We start from the raw sequence: 20,023 nt of genomic DNA on the forward strand, positions 1-20,023 counted from the left end.
TTAAATAAGATTCACCATCAGTCCACTTTAATTGCGTAGAAAATCAAAGAGCTCTGGATTTAGAGTTGGGAGACTTGGATTTAAATTCTGCCACTGACACTCATTAACCACTTAATCTTGGCAAAGTTCTTTTTGAGCTTCAATTTCCTCATCTCTAAATTGGGAATAATAATACTTGTTCTGTCTGTGTAACAGGATCGTGAGCTTCAAATGAAATAAGGCACTTTCTTAGAACTTATATCAATGTCAATTATTATTGACCCATATTAAGTTTCTAATTTCAACATTGCTATTAGTAAATGGGCTACTTACTTCATTCTAAAACCATAGCAGGACTCAGATATTTGATTAATCTAACAATAAAAGCCTAGAGCAAGTAAACTGTAAACACAGGGTCCTAAAACTTTCCTTTTTTCTGATGCTCAGTAAGCAATGGCAATTCTATAATTTCCTGATTCAGAGCAATCTTCCTTTGGCTAATGAAAACTTTTAATTAAAACAACAACAACAAAAACAATAATTTATCATAAGTAATATTAAACATTAACAAAATAAATTAAATTTATTTGATAACTATTTACATTTAAATAAATGAAATTCACCCCTAAAATGAGCTGGCTTTTTCATTCACTATCTCTTATTCCATAGATAAATCTGGACCCTAAAGAGAGGCAGAGTTTGTTTGTTTTTCCATCCAAATAAGTGCCCTTTAATGATAAAAATGAAAAGGTCACTGGTGTACCAAGCCTGGTGGTTTCATTTGCTTGGAAACTAAAAATAAATGGAAAAGAAATGAATAACCCATTAGATTCATTCATGAAACACATTCTGCCCATAAGAAAATATTTGATCTTTCCTGCAGGTGTTAACCAGAAACTAGTCCCCACCATAGCTAACCTAGTGACAAAAAGATAAATGAGCCCCAGAATTCACACAGTAGCTTGGGTGTAGCTAATAAATAAATGCCACCAATTCCAGAAACTTCAGCACAAGTGTAACCTTCCCCCAAAAGATTTTTCTGATAATGCCCAGAATATAGTTTTTGAATAAGACACAAAGGTATTAAATAAGACCCAGATAATGCTGATACCCTGAGTTCAGGAAGCAGGTTTATAACTTATCAATCAGCCAGAATACTTACTGCTTATTAGTTAAGCAAGTTGCTCTTGAAGATACATAAACCATCATACCAAGGAAAAAGGCTATCTAAAGAAATGCTTTCTTGACCCTCAATCCTCCTCTCCCCCACAAAGCTATGCACACATTCTCTACTCTTTCAGCTGTGCAAATTACCATGTATCTGTATAATTCAGGAGCAAAACAAAACCGAGATTGGCCTAAAGGGAAAAGTAAAGTGGGGCTTAAAAAAAGTAAAGTGGGACTCTGAGTCACTTCTTTCTATTTTCTTCCTCTTTAGTTTTCAAGGGAAGGGAGTTTGGGCAGAAGAGACACTGAATTTCTTTTATGTATCTAAGTTGGTTTTTAATTGCATATATATATGAAAAGCTATGGGCCAGTCTATGGCTGGATTCTGGAAAGAAGTGATGTTACTGCCTAGTGAGATAGGAACCAACAAGGATTTAGTGAGATTATTGGCCATAAGAATTTTTTTTTAATAGCCTATTAGCTAATATCAGCCAAAGATATACTATACTAGTACTTTGCCATACTTACTCTTATTTAAAGTATGATATATATAAAATTATCATATGTGGTATTGTTAAATGTCCAGAACCCAAATTAGACAATGCCAGACTCCAAAGAAGAGGTGACTTAAAATATCTCATAAACTCTAGGGCAGCAGAGAAATAATTAAGATAATAAAGGAAAATCTAATGTTCTCTGAGTATTGTTGAAGAATATATATATATATACACATATATATGCACGTGTGTGTGTGTGTGTGTGTGTGTGTGTGTGTGTGTGTGTGGAGAGAGAAAGAGAGGGAGAGAGAGAAGGATCTTCACCACAACATTAAACATTCTTAGATAAGACCATACTTAAAAGTACATTTATTACTATAATATTTTGTAGTTGTTTTCTTTTCGTTGCTCACTTTTATGCCCTTGCTATTATACATTTAATTCCTCTTATCATGTGGATAGAATGGTAAACCACATTGTTTATGAGTTAGCATTGTACCTGACCGAGGTGCTCAGTTTCATTTGTGCATGTTTCTTTCCGAAAAAAAAAAAGAAATCAATAAAAAGTCATTATGGGAAAGGTGATAAAGGAGGGGGAAAGGAGAAAATGAATCAATTCTTCTAATGTTGGTGTGCATATCTATAGTTATGTGGATAATATGCTGTGCATATTTATGAGCAGGGGAACATGAAAACCATAGCAAAAGGGACTTCGGTGACTTCTAGGTAGAATTAGATTTTCATATATTTTTCGTAACAAAAAAAACAGAACTACCTACTTAATTTCAGTTATGTTAAAAATCTGCATTATTCTGAAAAGTAGGTAAATAAGATCCTTTGGGGGGGAGGGGAAAGCTTTCACCAATATGGCTTTTAGGCACAGGTTAAACATCTGCTATCTTGGTGATGCTATAGGGCTATAAATCACAGAACTCCAAGACAAATAAGTGAATGAAGAAAAGAATAGATGAACAAATTACAAAAAAAAAAATTAAAAACTTACTTTGTGCCAAACTTTGTGCTAGAGATGGTAACACAAAAATATGACAGTTCCTGTTTTCAATGAGCCCATTTTCTAAAAGGAGGAGGAGACACATATAATGAAGTGGAGACCACAGAAAAGTGTTTTGGATTAGGAATCACAGATGGAGCCACAGGGAATTCAATTGACTTACCATTTTCCAGAAGCAAAGGGAAAAATTAATGTTATTGCTTTTCCCAGAGCAAGAACAGTAAGGAGATAAAGGGAGAGTACTCTATAGGAGGAAGAAGGCTGCATAGCAAGGAGCTACAGATGCTAGTGTCTAAGGCCAGCAAGATATAGAAGGTTACATGTGTTTGATCTAGCCAAGATAGCACAGCTCCAGGGTGGTGATCAATTCAAGAAATGAATGAATTGGGGCACCTAAGTGGCGCAGTGGATAGAGCACCAGCCCTGGAGTCAGGAGGACCTGAGTTCAAATCTGGCCTCAAACCAAACACTTGACACTTACTAGCTGTGTGACCCTGGGCAAGTCATTTAACTCCAGTTGCCTTAAAAAAAATAAAAAGAAAAAAAAAGAAATGAATCAATTAAGTCACATAGAACACAGTCTCAAGGAGATTCAGAGTGCAAAAGATTCTGTCAGGATGTCAAGAAGATGGCTAGGGAGGATGGCTGGATAAGATGTATATGGTAATCATGCAATGATCAAACAAGAATCAAAATTCTCAATGATCCAAATGGCAATGATTTGTGTAAGCTGCTATCATCAATGATTTGCTTTTGAGAAAGGGTATAAAAGTCATTATCTATTACAACTGTGACTAGAAAATGAGGTTAGCTAAACCTGCCAGAACCTGAGCTCTGGTAATACAGTTTTGGAAAACTCAGAATCATCTCCACATTACAATGAGAAAATGAAATAGGAATTTTAGGCCACACTCACAGGAAACAAACTGCCAACTTCAGTAACTTGTGTTTTCCTATGGGTGGTCAATCCCATGGGGAGAAAATGAATTCATTTTAAGGTGCTCCTCTCTTTTTTCCTATACAAAGGCAAGTCAGAAGGTTAGGACCATCATCAAAGTTCTCCTACAATCAGTTCCATAGGAAGACCTAACAATTGGAAATGAGTAAAACTAAAATAAGTTGCCTGGTGATGGAGTGAGTTCCTTATCACTGGATATTTTCAAATGGAAACTCTGTAAAAACTCATCAGGGATGTTTGAGAAGAGTTCCATCCATCATACTTGGTGTTAGAATAAATGGCCAGTAAAGTACACGTAACTGTTAGATCTTATGATTATGTATCTTTATTTGAGATATAACTCCTGAGAAGATATGCATTTACAAGGTACAATGCTACAGCAAAGTGGTGCTGTATAATAGAAAAGTGGAACAAGAAATAACTTCCCTTTATGTTCTTTGTTCTTATTTACATATATTTAAGAACTTTCATCATGTTTTAGTGCACCTAGACACAAATCCACTTCTCCTGTGGCTGGGAGATAGAAACGTATCAAACCCTTACAAATTTGCCAAGTTTTGTTGTTTATACTTCAATAATATAGTTCCCACCTGCTTCTTTCGTCTTGTTCACAAAGCCACCATCCTGGTTCAGACCTTCATCAACTCTTAACGGTACTATTGTAACCACCCTTTAATTGGTTTACTGTCTCCTTTCTCTTTCCAATCTTTCTTCCATCCAGGTACCAAATTGATATTCCTAAACCACAGATTTGACAATGTCACTCAAATGTTTGACAAGCCTATTAGCTACCATTGACCCCTAGGGTAAAATGCACACTCCTCTTTGAGTATCTTTCTCAATCTGGCCTATTCTTGCCATTCCAGGTTTATTGCTAAACACTTTTGCTCAAATAGTCATATTACATCCAAACTGGCTTGATTATAATTACCAATATATGACATTCCATCTTCTCTCTTTGTGTTGGTTATTCTCCATTCCAAGAATGGAGTGAATACTCCTTCCTCATCTCCATATACATACATCATCAGCTCAAGAGTTTATCCTAATCCCCTCTGACTTTAGTGATCACACTCTGAAAACATATTGATATATGCATGTGCATATACGTATTTATTCAATGTTCTACATACATATTATTTCCACTCTACCCTCAGTAGATTATGTGGTCCTTGAGGTCAGGGATTGTTTCATTTTCGTCTTTGCATCCCTAGGGCCTTTCATAATGACTTGGCACACAGCAGTTGCATAATAAATATTTGTAAAATAAATTCTTCTCTAGAATAAATTATCATCAATAGGATATGAGTGAGACAAGTAGTTTTTTTTTTCCTTTTTTAGGTTTGAAAAGCATTTTTCTAATATTCAATCTAATAAAAGCAGAGATGATCATTTATGCAAAGATTTCTACCGATCATAGCCCATCTGTGAATGCACAAACTAAGGTCTGTAAGATATTGCTGGTAATCATATTTCTAAATGTTCAGTATGTCACATTTTTGTCTAGAATTGGTAATAAGGACACTTTTTTTTTTCTTTAACTCAAAGTTAAAGAGGCAGCATGGTATACCTGAACTTAAGGTCAGGAAAATATAGGTTAGAATCTTACTTCAGATAATTAATAGCTTTGTGACCCTGGACAAGTAACAATCTTTATGAGTATCAAAGAAAAGTTATGATTTGCAATGGTATCTTGACCTTTAAAAACTAGGATCTGAAAGCTAAGGTATTGGTGTCTCAAAGCTAATTTATTGGTGTCCTTCCCAGATCCCACTAGGTGGGCCTGGGCAAGGAGGAATTTAGGAGAGAGGTGCATACTTTTAAAAGTACTCATAAACCCCTTAGCACTTTTTTTTTCATTTTACAGAATAGGTAAGTAATGTTGAGATAAGAGAAGTGGTTTTCCAAGTGCCTCATGGTTAGCACTTGTTGGAGATGGGACTCCAACCACACCAAGTTTCACACTCTTTCCATTCTACCACACTAGAATCTTTCTTGGGTAAGAGAGGTCTGGGAATTGACTTGTAGCCCAGGAAGAGCAGAAGTGCTATATGTGGTAGGCCATGTTCTCCTTTCCATTCATATTCTCTACTCTTAACCACAGCCTCTATGTGTTTGTCAATAGCTACCATGAAGAAATCCAAATAAATGACCACTTCAAAAGAAAACCTTTAGAATTCCTGGATAATTCAAGAAGAGATACAACTTTATGCAAAGTGATAATTAAGAGCTAAATACTTAATTTTCTGATTTATCCAAAAGGTGCATGGGAGTATCCTTATTATAGCTCCCCTCCCAATAAGAACTTAAAAAATAAATAAATAAACTCACTGCTCACTGAAAGAGCATAGGCTGAAATTACTACCTGTCGGTACTTTTCCAATGACTTTCTAACTGAAATTTATATCTCAAATCTCTCCACTTTCAAATTTACCTTTCATACTGTTCTTAGACTGATTTTTTCCCCTCGGGGCATGGACCTAGACACATCATTCCTCTGTTTTGTGAGCTTCAGGGCTACCCATTATTTATTGAATTAATTGCTAAATATTTTGCCCAATAGTCAAAGATTTATGTTCATTCAGGAGCTTTATTTTATATTACTCTTTTCTAAATCAAGTCAATAAGCATTTATTAAGCACTTATTACATGTCAGAAATTGTCTAAGTTCTAGGGATACAAAAGGCAAAAACAGCCCATACTACCCTCAAGGAGCTCCAAATCTAAAAAGCAAAATAGTGTGAAAAAACTATGTACAAGCAAAATATATAGAGGTTATTTGGAGGTAATCTCAGAAGAAAGGTACTGGCATTAATGGGAGCTGGGAAAAGCTTCTTGCAGAATGTCATATTTTAACTAGTATTTAAAGGAGGCCAGAGATGCTAATGTATCACTGACTACTCTGGCCACCCCACTGCCTGAAAGCCAGATTTATTATATTTCACCCTTCTCCTAGTGCTATCTTGTAGCCTTAAGGTGAATTAATGGGGGCTTCTCTCTTCCTCCTTCTCCTCCTCCTCCTCCTCCTTCTCCTGTTCCTCCTTCTTGTTCTTGTTCTTCTTGCCGCTGTTGTTCTTCCAATACATCCCTTTATGCACAGAGCACAAAACTCTGAAGACAGTAAAAATTTAATACATACATGTTTAATTTGGTCTCAGAATTACAGTACCTCCTATTCGAAAAGGATCTATAGTCCAGCTCAGAAGAGAGTAATAATTGCTTGTTCAGTATAGCAAATAAATGGTTATTAAATCATTTCTTGAACACTGATGGTGTTCCTTCAAAAGTAGGGGTTAGGCCACTTGCACTCACTTTGCAATTAGATTAGCTATTACAAAGAAACATTTCCTTCAAAAAATATTATCACAAATATATAAATTTACTCTTACCCTATATATGAGTCTTCATCTTCTTTCCATATATTACCCGAGGCCCCAAGGAGGGGAAAGGCTTAGTTTGATTCCTATAAAGTCCTGACCCATGTTCCAACTTTAAAACTCCCTTTGAGCTTGAGTCCCAGTCACCCTGGTTTCTCCAGTCTTCCCTGCTAGGTTCTCTGGCTACAATTTCCAGCCTGTGATCCTGACTCCAAGATCATCTTGGTTCAAATTCTGGTCCAAGTGGGGATCACCCCTGACACTTGAAAATGAGAAAGAAAACTAAGTAGGTCATGACAAAAGCTCCAACCATGGAGTCTGAAAAGGGATTCAGAAGCGTAAATCGCACTGTTGGATGAACTGTGATCTTTACTCTATGGATAGAGTAGGCAAAGTACACAGAAAAGAGAGCTACTGTACTAGGCTCTTGTCTTCAAAGATTTTGCCTATTCTGTTCATATAGTCAATCAAAGAAGTCTCCTTCAACCAACAGGGTAGAGATTGTGGAGAATCTGGGTACCTCTCTATGTTTGATGATCTGGGCACATGCAGTCCCCCTTACACTAAGAAGCAGGAGTAAAGAGGAAGAGCATTTCAGGAATAGGAGATATCCACTGAAAATGCAGAATCAGGAGATGGATGGTTTTGATCAAGGAAGCAGCAAAAAAGACTAATGTCAGAGAGATAGAGTGATAAAGGGCAGTGAAATATAAGAAAACTGGAAAAATCGGGAAGGGTCATATTACAAAGGGTTTTAAAAGACAAACAGAGGGTTTTATATTTTATCTTGAAAGTAACAGGAAGCTTTTAGACTTTCTTAAATGGATGCGGGTGGTGATATCATTAGACTTGTGCTTTAGGAAGAACACTTTGATAACTGAATAGAGGATGAACTAGAGTGAGGAGAGATTTGAGGCAGAGAGAACCAGAGAAAAGAGAGAACCAGAAGTCTATTGCAATACTACAGCTGTGGGTTGATGAGATCCTGGGTGAAGATGGTGATATTTAGTTTTTCCATAGAAGAAAAGTGGCATGCTGGAGAGAGGTTGTGAAAGTAGAATCTACAGGATGTGAAAACATATTAGCTAAGGTGGTAAGGGTAGTAAAGAGTTGAAATGATGCTTAAGTTGAGAACCTCTGTGACTAGGAGAATAGTGGGTATTTCACAATAATAAGTAAGTTTGGTAAGAAGGTTGGATTTGGAGAGAAACATAATTTAGACATGACATTTTAATGGACTCAATAGACTTCTAGTCTTCTCCTCCTCCTTCTTCTTCTTCTTCTTCTCCTTCATCTTCTCCTTCTCCTTCTCCTCTTCCTCCTTCTTGTTCTTGTTCTTGTTGTTGTTCTTGTTGTTCTTCCAATACATCCCTTTATGCCCAGAGCACAAAACTCTGAAGACAGTAAAAATTTAATACATACATGTTTAATTTGGTCTCAGAATTACAGTATCTCCTTTTTGGAAAGGATCTATAGTCCAGCTCAGAAGAGAGTAATAATTACTTGTTTAGTATAGCAAATAAATGGTTATTAAATCATTGCTTGAAGCCATTAAATGTAAAGGTTCATGATTATAGAAATGTTCCTTGCTCTATTGAAGTTTAAATGATAGACTGGTATAGAAAGGGATGATGTGTGGCTTCTTATGTGGGCACTAGCAGATAGGAATGGAATGTGGTTAGGTCTTTTTCAGAGTTTACCTATAAGTTTTTTTTTCTTCAGTAAAGATTTTGCTTGGGGCACACAAAGTGGAGGGAAAATGGCAAGAGAGATTAGACTTGAATATGAAACACTTTATTAATTAAGGCTTGTTGATAAAATAGTAGAATCAATTAAACTAACCAAGTGTATTTATCATAGAGCTCTATATATGATTTGCTAATAATTAAAGCTGTGCAAAATTAGTAGAGGCTACTTCAAGAAGGAGGGCTTTCTCCATCATTAAAGAAATTTAGAGGCTACATGGTTATTTATTGGGAATGGTAAGGAGGAGATTCCTGCATGGGAGTAATACTGGGACTAAAATGTTTATTTTGACCACGAGATTCTGTTATTCTAAAATAACTGAAAGCTGCTTCACTAGAATATATTCTCCAAAACAAAAATCCTTGATGAGATCCCAGTCATTAGGAAAACAGAAATGCAATGCTGCCCCACACATTAAGCCTTGCTGATGATACTAATCATAGTAAAGTCTGTGGAGATGATACAAAGATCCTTTGCACTGGTGCTACATTTTGTAGGCTCAGAAACCAAGGATTCCAATGAATTTGATGGCAATCACAAAAGTAATGAAGATTGATTAAAAATTCCTGGTGGTAAAGCTATCAAAATGTCCATGGAATATACCTATTCTTAATGACATTGCTATAAGTGTTTTGACTTCATTATCCCAGAGATGACACATGAAGGTCCAGGCTTATTTTCTTAACTTTGAGGATCAAAAGCAAAGCTATTGGACTAAAACCGTCAATGCCTGAGTGCTATACTCGACTCATGTAGTGTGTCGATAAAGAGATGGCTTTCAGAATTTCAGAATATGAGGCTAGCCATAGGAAGATAATTTTGGTCAGCTAATGGTCACTGTATCATTTGAAATAATTCTAACTTTGGGGACAGGAGAGAGAACAATTATAGAATGCCTTTAATTGTCTCATAAATTTTTGTTCTGCTTTGTATCTACAACAGATTCATTTCAACTGGGTTGTGTGGTATATGAAGTAGTTTTAAGGCCTTTTAAAAAAAATCCAACATTGTTGTTTGTCCTTCGTGTCAAAGATTATCAATGATAGCATGGGATCCATCGGATTTAAGTGAGGCAGAGTTACATAAAGTCATCAGCCTCATTCTCTCTTCCAAAAGCCATTGAAGTCTAGTGGCAAGCCAAAAGTTGAGATGAGTGGCTGTGGCCTGGGATACAATGGATGACCTCTGTGTCTTTGATGTCCAAACAGTTCTGATTGTTCCACATTTCAGCTGCCATCATGGCTGCTGGAACAAATTATTCTCATCCACCCATTCTGCTGGGAAAATCTTCACATGCGTGGCGTAGCCATCTCACTAACTCATCTATGGGTCTGAGGCCTACTAGTTAACTTCAACCAGGTTTAACCCATCTACAGAGGCAGTCTTACTGGGGTGTGGCCTCTGTGCATGCCTCTGCTTCTTGGAGCCTCACGCTAGAGGTGAGTGAAGGTAGACACAGAAGGTGGATGAACACCCTGAAAAGGGCTCCTTGAATACCCTGTGAGTCCATATCTAACTCAGTCATTCATTTGAAGTAGACAAGGAATTACACTCAAGGAAATTTTTCTTTCCTGTGTATAATCTTTTAAACTACAAAATGACTCTTTTTAGTCAAATGAAATAGAAAAGATTTACACATTATTTTTGTTTAATTGAAACAACTAGAATATTGGCATTAGAATGGTGCTTTCCTATTGTCTTGCTTACTACTGTTTTCAGACATTTTATACTATTATTTCGAAGTTCTTAGTGTGGTAATGTGTATATCCTTCCTAACTAAAATCAGTTTGTCATGCTACTAAAACAAGATTAATATTGGATTTCATACTTTATGTTAAGTGTGATTATCAGTGTTACCCCCCTGAGAGGGAATTGTCCTCTCCCTTGATATCATTTCCTACAGAGTAAAGATAGAAGGAGACTTAGATAGAGAGATAGAGAGGCTCTGAGAGGAAAGTAAGTTATCCTACTCAGAAACCAGTTTTTAATACTGAGCATTTGATAAGATCAGGCTAGACTCTTAATTCTTTCTCATTATCTACAACAACATCAAGAAAAAGAGTAACACCATTAACAGTAACATGGATTAATAGATAGAGAGGTGGCCAGATAAGTCAGGAAAAGATAGATTCAAGTCCCATCTCTTACAAATACTGATTGTTTAAACCTAAGCATGTCACCTAATCTAGGACTGCAGAGTGTGCCAATCTGTATGGTAGAAGGAGTTTCCTTGTTTAAGAGTCTCTTGTTAGTGAAATTACAAGTCTAGTCCCTACGCATTTAAAGTTTATAAAGCACTTTAAATATATTTTCTCATCTGATTTTTACAACAACCCTGGGAGGTAGGTGCTATAATTATCCCCATTTTAAAGATGTGGACATTGAGGCCAGTGACTTACCCGAGTCACCCAGATATTAATTCAGAGTTTTCAAACTCTGATCTTCCCACCTCCAAGTCCAATGCTCTATCCAACAAATTATAGCTACCTTTATTTTCTGCCCTAGCCTGTTATAGACTAAAGTCTATAACTAAAGTCTATAGACTAAAGTCTCCACCATTGCAATAATAAAAGATTTAATAACAAATGGGGAAAATAGGCTGAATTGAGCTCAATAGAAATGATAGGAAAGCTCACCTCAGCATCAAAACCTGGGGGTTGACCTTGAACAAACAATGGGAATCAAGAATAAGGAGAAAGATACAGGATTTATTCTAATGAGTAGAGACACAGTTATCAGGGTCAGAGGAATTCTAATGGGAAAAAAAAAAAAACAGCAAAATTTATCGCCATTCACTTGGGCTTGAGGTAATTGTAATTAAGACATTTTGGGAATGATTTAAGTAGACCATGAATAACAATATAATGTACTTGGGCCTAATCTCAATGTAATTAATTTGATTACTGCAAAACTTAAAGGAAGTGGGCATAATTAGAGCAGTTAAGTGCATCAGTAGATATAGTTTGGAGCCTGAAGTCAGGAAAACCTGAATTAAATCCTGTCTCCGACACTTCCCAGCTGTATATACCTGGGCATTTAATTTAACCTCTGTTTTTCTCAGTTTCCTCATCTGTTAAATGGGGATAATAATAGCACCAACCTTGCTGGGTCGTTGTGAGGAACAAATAAGGTAATAATTGTAAAGTGCTTAGCACAATACCTGGTACATTTATCAGTGTTTATTATTGTTCAGTCATTTCAGTTATGCCTAATTCTTCACGAGCCCATTTGAGATTTAATTGGCAATGAGTGGTTTGACATTTCCTTCTCAAGCTCATTTTATAGATGTGGAAACAGAGGCAAACGGGGTTAAGTGACTTGTTCATGGTCATACAGCTAGTGTCCGGGGCCAGATTTGAAGTCAGGAGGATGAGTCCTCCTGGCTCCAGGCCCAGCACTCTATCTGCTGCATCACCTAGCTGCCCACATAGCAAGCACTATTTAAATATTAGCTATTATGTTGATGATGATGAAGATGATGATGGCATGTTTGTGGACCACTCTTGTTCAATGATAGACATTAGATAGACATGAGATACCTAGAGGAGGAACATCTCCCTTTTCAGATGTTGCGTGTAGGTATGGCAACAGCAACAATACCAAGAAAGCATAACAACCAAATTCAGAACTTTTCCCTATGTTTCCAGTCTTCTTACACATTATTCTCCTTCACCCACTTGATGGTCCAACCTTATATACCCCTTTGCTATTTTTCACACATACCTCTCCATATTCCTTCTTTGGCTTCTCAGGAACATTCTCTTTGCTCATCACTATCTGTTACCTTTCCCTTTTTCAATGCTCAGCTCAAACTCAACCTTCTGCAGGAGGCTTATCTAGGTGGGGTTATGTGGGAAGGTTGAGGAGCTGGGTTGTGTTTTTGGGGTCCAGATCCCATACCTGTCTCCTCCAGTTAGTGTCCTACTGTCCAAATTTCTGCCCATTTACTTTGAATATATCTTACACCTAATAGACCTTGTTAAATGAGTGATTACAACAGATGTTCTTACTGATTAGCTGTATACTACATTTGGTATTTCAGCCTGTGAAGAGCCTGGATCTGGTCAGGCCTACATGTAACAGAAGAGGATAGAGAGGGGGAGAAGGAGAGGGGATATGTTCAGAAAGAGCATAATCAGCATGGAATGATAAAGGGAGCATGTAGGGATCAATCCTAACCCTTCTTTTTCCCTGTTCTCTTCTGTCCAACCTTTTTTTTTTTTTTTGTGAGGCAATTGGGGTTAAGTGACTTGCCCAGAGTCACACAGCTGGGAAATATTATGCATCTGAGGCTGAATTTGAACTCAGGTCCTCCTGACTCCAGATTGGTGCTCTATCCACTGCTCCACCTAGCTGCCCCCCTGTCCAAACTTTTTAACTAGTTCCTCTGAAATACCTCTTTTATTAGCCAACTCATTTTCATCTTGGCTGGATCTCTTCATTTCCATGTCTTCCTAACTTTCGGTGTTTATTGAGTCCTTGCCTTCTCCAGAAGATGGAGATCTTAGGACAATTTCTCCAGAGTTAACTTCTCTGTGTCTCATATCTCCTACCATACACCAGAAGGAAGAGATTTTATATACATATATATGTGTATATATATATATATATATATATATATATAAATTATTATTATTATTACAAAAATACTTAGATACTTTAAACTTGTATCTGTTGCTTGAATTCCTGGTTATAGCCCTGAATACACATTAGGCTATTATCAGGGCAAAGGAGGGAGCCAGACAAAGTGCTATAAGGAAATTTGATTTGGAGATAGAAGGATTAGGAGGCTTCATTCCTTGTCACTTTTTTTTTCTTTCCCACTGCTTCTATTTTTTTTTCTTTGAACTGGGACTTTGGGATTTTGGCTACAGCTTTTCTGGGGTTTTTCCTTTTGTGATTTCTTGCAGGAAGCAACTGATAGATTATTTTTTCCCTCATATTGCCTCATGGTTTTAATAGGTGTGGGCATGTTTAATTTCTGATTTCTTGAAACCTATTTTCAATACTTTTTTTTTTTTTTAATAATGGTTTTCAGGGCCAGTTAGATGGTACAGTGGATAGATCACCAGCCCTAGAGTCAGGAGGACCTGAGTTCAGATACTTACTAGCTGTGTGACCCTGGGCAAGTCACTTAACCTGGATTGCCTGACTCATACAATAAAATAAAATAATGGTTTTCAGAGAGTACAATGATTCCTAGAATACCTTTCCTAGACAAGTTTTTTGACATAAGTTATTTTTGATAGAAGATACATATATGTATCTTCTATCAAAAATAACTAATAAAAGTTATAACTAATAACTAACAAAAGATTTTATATATATGTACATATACATATATATAATCTTTTGATCTTGTTCTAATGTGTCTTATCCTACTGAGTCAAGATTTGTTTTCTCTCTAATTTTCTTGGAGTCTATTACTTGTGTTAATTATAAATAATAATAACTAATATATAATAATATATTATTAATATAATATAATAATATAACTAATTATAAATAAATAATAACTATTTTCTATTGTGAAATACTTATTCTCCCAAATATTTCCTCTAAAGGATTTTTTTTCATTTTTTCTCTCAATTTTTTTCTAAGGATTTATGTAATCTTTCCTGAAAATCCTGTTTTTAACCAGTTACGGATGCACACATCTGTATTCCCTACTACAGGAGAAGATGAGCCTGGAAGATTTCTTGAGTTCTAGAATTCTAAGCTGCAATGGGCTAAGCCAATCAGATGTTATTAATCATATGAGTGGGTGAAACATCAGGGCCAGAATGATGTCCATGTTCATTGCTGATTGGCAGGACATGTATCATTGATTACAAACCTACTGTTATTCTGAAACTGGAAATTACAAGTTGGGCAGAGCAAAGCCTTGTTTAAAATATTCCATGTAGACTAGGGATCCACAATGAAAGAACAAATGCTAGGTGAATCCTGAATAGGTCATAGTTGATAACATGGACATGCATGAGTGAATAATAAGATCATGACTTTATTTCCGCAAGAGGTGTTAAAGTCTATCCAGTCTGTTTATTTTATACATGAGAATCCTGAGGTCCAGAGAGATTTGATCACTTTTTCAATGTCACCAATATAGTAAATGACAAAGCTATGATAAGAAACCACATCACTAGACCCCAAATCAATGTACTTTACATGATCTTAAGCAGGTTCAAAAGAAAGGATGGTCAACTTGGGTTGACTGAGAATAACCTGTTAGTCACATATCATTTTTTTAACTTGCTAATTATACCTTCAGTATAATTTATGAGTTTGCTTGTTTCAATACTTCAAGGATGTGTGATTTCATGGAAGCAGATATTTCTTTTCCTGATGAAGCTGACAATCCCTAAGTGACTTGATAGGCAATCTGTGAAACTTGCTGTAGCCTAAAACTTCCTGACTGTCTTACATGAAGAGCCTTTCAAAATCTAAATAGGATGCTCTCCATATAATGACAGAAGCCTTTCCAAGTTGATAGTACCTGCCAGAACCTGGATTCTATTGGCATAGTCTTGAGAACTCAAAGTTACTTCCCATACAACAAAAAGAAAGTCAGGGTTTAATGGAGGTGAATTACTATCTCTCTAAAAAGGAAAATTTTTGCTGAGATCCCAAATTAGCCTGGGTAGACCATACAAAGAGTTTTCAGGAAGGGATTCTAATTCAAGAAAATAAAAATTTTCAAGAATGATCAACTCTTCATAAACTCTTTTGGAGTTTTCTTAACAAAGTTATTGGTTTGCCATTTTCTTTTCCAGCTCATTTTATAGATGAAGAACTGAAAGAAACAGAATTAAATGGCTTGCTTAGCGTCACACAGCTAGTAAGAGTCTGGGGCTAGATGTGGACTGACAACAATAGATCTTCCTGACTCCAGGCTTGGAACAGCTCTATCCACTGTGCCACTTAGCTGCTCTAGAGAATAAAGACAGCATTGTGATTATATCAAAAAGCAAACTGATTAGTCAGTCATTCAAAAAGCAACCGTGTATAATTCTGTAGAAAGGTCAAAGAGAATGGAAGTGGCAAAAAGATCAGTTCATTGTGTCGTCATCTTAGCACCTATATATTCTTAAAAGCTTCTCAGAAGAGAATATCCCTATCTTCATAGGGAATATCGGGGTTGTTGTTGTTGTTTTTGAAAGGTGACCTATCTCCTTCACTGTCTCTATTAAAAAATTAGGATAACAATGCTGGAAACAAGTGTTCAAGTCTTTTAGCTTCTTAAATGACCAAGGAGATGGATGGAGAAGGACCTCCCTGAGTCATTAGTCCCTTTCAGCTTATATGCATAGCTGACATCTTCCTAGCAGAGAAGATTGCTAGCCATTTGTGCCCTTACTTATAAAGCTTCGGCAGAGCCAGTTTCTCTATATTCTCAAGTAGGTTGTGCTAATTAAGACCCAGCCAAAGAAAGCTGCTATCAAAGGGAACTCAGGAGGAAAAGAGAAAAACATGCAGTTTGGAGGCTAGCAGTGTTCCACTCCTAGGAAGGAAATGATAAAGGTTGTTGACTGCTCGTCAATTGAAATAGGCAGAGGTGATCATTATACATCCAGGGAGATTTTACTGACAGCCCCCAGCTCCCATCCTTAAAGAACTTTTATACTCCACAGTTCTGATCTTTGGTCCAACCCATTCTTTGAGAATAAGTGCCCTATTAGAACTTACCTGGATTACTATTGCCAGTTTTCCACTCTTTCCTACTCTGAAAGTTTTAATGAAAGGCCGGGAGAGGACGAGGAGAAGGGAAAATTGAGATGAGTATGTTTTTTTCTCAGTAACTCAGTCAATGCTTTTATTTTTATTTTTGTTGTTCTTTTGTACTTAGTAAAGAATGGAAATATTGATGGGGAGATTAGTGATTTTTTTTTGCCCTTGGCAAAAAAGTCACTAGTAGTCATAAATAATTTCAGCTTTTGAAATGGAACTTATTATTATTCTAATCTACCATCCGGAGACTATCATTTAACCTACATATAGCTACAGCTGGGATTTCCGTTATTCACTGACTCTATGTCTATCTAGAGAGCTGTAATACCATGTCTCCAAGGAGAGAATGTTATATTATTTTAGTTTTTAGGCCAAGGTAGCTCACTGCTGTCTGCAAGGCCTATGGAGCAGCTGAATTTCAGTTCAGTGGCAACGAATTAAATTTTCCCTTAGAGACATATGCAGAGATTCATCTGGTCAGATGCGAACAGTACTCAGTTTGGCCCAATGTTACTTCCCCACATTGAGGCTATCCATACAATCAAAATGAAACACAGCCAAGTAAGTGGTAAAAACTATTAGTTTTTCCTCTAACTCACCCCCACCTTCCCAATTTCTCTTTTTCTGTTTAAGGAGACAGCTTTCTTCCAGTCAATAAGGTTCCCAGATTTGAATCACACTCAACTCCATAGTCTCTCACACCCTGAACAGTCAATAAGTTTTCAAGTCCTGTTGATTCTGACTCCATCACATATAATATGTTCTAGAGTTATTTACTGCAAGTGCTTACATTTTGTCTGTATTAAAGCACATGAAGAAACTGAAAAGAGCTGATCCCCTAACACCAATTCTACATTTCACTTTTAGGCAGAATCTCCAATGAATGGAAATAGTTCTTGGTTCACAAGTTAGCATTAATGGCCAAGTAGCTTTGAATCTATATTAATTCATGAATAATGATAAATGTTTTAGAAAATTTTGTAATTGAAATAATTTTAATTCAATTAGAGTTCAACAGCACTTAATATTTGAAAAACACTAGATGCAGGTACTTCTCTAAGAAATGATGCACCAAAAAGGGTTTTTTGCTTGACACTGGGAATATTCAAAAATTACTTTAACACCCAGTTACTCAAGAATTCCAGTCAATCAAAGTGTTTTATAATAGTCATTGTGAGGTCTGAAAAAAAAAGAATTCACTTTGTTTCTAATTTTATTTAAGATCAGAAATGTTGGAATGCATTGATGATCTATTCTTATTGGATGACCTACTTTCATACATCTTAATTTCTCTTAAACATTTGTCTATTTTGACCACTTTCTACTATTTATTTTATTTTCCTGTAAGAGTTTTCCCATTGACTTCTATTGTTTCTCCTACTGGTTGGAGTGATCTCTCTCAGTTTTCTGTGATGGATCACCATTAGTGCCCTGCCTACCATGTCTGGATATGCCCCATGACTTTTTCCTGGGACCTCTTCTCATCTGTCCCAGTACTGTACTCTCTCAATGTCCTCATCAGCTTTGATTGATTCCACTATCATTTCTATGCAGATGATACCCAGATTTATGTACTCAACTCTAGTCTCTCTCCAGAGCTCTAGTTCTAGATCACCAACTGTTTGTTTGTTTGTTTTTTTGTTTGTTTGTTTGTTTGTTTTTTGTCTTATTTTGAACTATATTTCTTATGGACATCTCAAACTCAATACAATCAAAATAAAATCTACTAGTTTTTCCTCTAACCTACCCCCACCGTCCCAATTTCTCTTTTTCTTTTGAAGGAGAAAGCTTTCTTCCAGTCAATAAGGTTCCCAGATTTGAATCATACTCAACTCCATAGTCTCTCACATCCTGAATAGTCAATAAGTTTTCAAGTCCTGTTGATTCTGACTCCATCACACATCTTATATCTGTCTCCTCTCTCCCATCATAGCCACCAACCACCCTAGTTCAACCTTCTTCATTTTCACCTTTACTTCTGCAATTAATTCCTAATTGGTCTCTCTCTGCATCTTTCTTCCCTCTCTAACTCATCATCTATATAGCTGTATATATTACATGGTTGAATCATAGATCTGACCATTTCACTCTTCTGTTGAAGATGTTCCCATTACTCCTTCCCACCTCCAAGACAAAATACAAACCCGTTTGTGTGACATTTAAAGTCTTCATAATCTGCTTCTGGCCTCTCTTTCCAGGCTAACTGACCATTTCTTTTCTCATATAATCTATCCCAGCCAAACTTTCCTTCTTGCTTTTTCTCATTTATGCAGTCACTTTTCCTACCTTGTACCTTTGTTCTAGCTGTCTTCCATGCCAGAAATGCACTTCCTCCTCACCCCTGCCTTTTAGAACTCCTAACTTTATTTATAGCATACCTCAAGTTCTACAGCCTACAACATAACTTTTCTGACCCCTTCTAGGAGCTAGGGCCCTTCCCCTGGAAATAACTTTATGTTTGTTGTGGATATAGTTTGTGTTTATTTATCTGTGTACATTTTTTCCATAAAATGGAGTTATTTCATTTTTGTTGTATCTCTAATTCTTGGCACATAGTAACTATTTAATAAATAATTGTTGGTTGCATTGTTAAGAGAGTGTCTACTAGGTGTTTCATGATCATAACTATATGAGGGAGAAAATAAAACATATTTTGAGATTTGCTCAGATCTTCTTTTGGACATGATTTAGTCATTCACATCACCATCTTTCTTAATACTACCTAAACCACAGATTCATATTCTCATAGGTGAGCCTTTCATCTGATGATATCTCTTTTCCCTTTCTACCTCTCTCTTATTACCATCCTCATCTTCCACCTTTTCTTTAAATAAAATTACTCATTTCTTTCTTGTTTTGGAATAGTGAGACTTTATTTGTACAATCAAATTATAGTTACGTTAATTTTTTTCACTTCATCGTTGTTTCCAAATATGTTAAGGAACTTGCCAGTATAGCTACCTGTAGGCAACCAAGTTATTACACAAAATTTACTCTGAACATTACAAAAAAACAACTGAAAAGGAATATAGATATTTTATTATAATCATACTAAGTTAATATGTTTAACTATTACTATAATTTCTAATATTTTTATTTAAGACCCTCTACAAAAATTCTTTGCTCCAATTTGGTATAAATGGTACTGAGTAGGAATCTCCAATGGTCTATAACTTCCCTAAGCCATATATATAATAAAGCTGATAATATATACCCTAAGTACAGTAGCTTACTTCCCAAGGTGACTGCTTAGAAGGACAATACTCAATGTGATACATCAATCCTGGTATGTTTGTTGCACTTTGAATATAATCAATATAAATGTTTGATAAAAACTTTAAAATAATTTCTATCTGTAATATGCATATAAAATAAGTTCAAACATTTGGAAAATCCTTGGCCTGTGATCTCATAATAGAAAACATGTTAAGCCACTCCATGTATCAGTTCTGCAATTAACATGGAAGATTGTATATAATTTTTGATATTAGTAGCTAGCACTCATATACTACTCTAAGATTTACAAAATATTTACAAATATTATTTCAATTTGTCCTCA

Source organism: Vombatus ursinus, unplaced genomic scaffold (assembly GCF_900497805.2).
Source record: "Vombatus ursinus unplaced genomic scaffold, bare-nosed wombat genome assembly UNPS02015089.1, whole genome shotgun sequence".
Taxonomy (NCBI): domain Eukaryota; kingdom Metazoa; phylum Chordata; class Mammalia; order Diprotodontia; family Vombatidae; genus Vombatus; species Vombatus ursinus.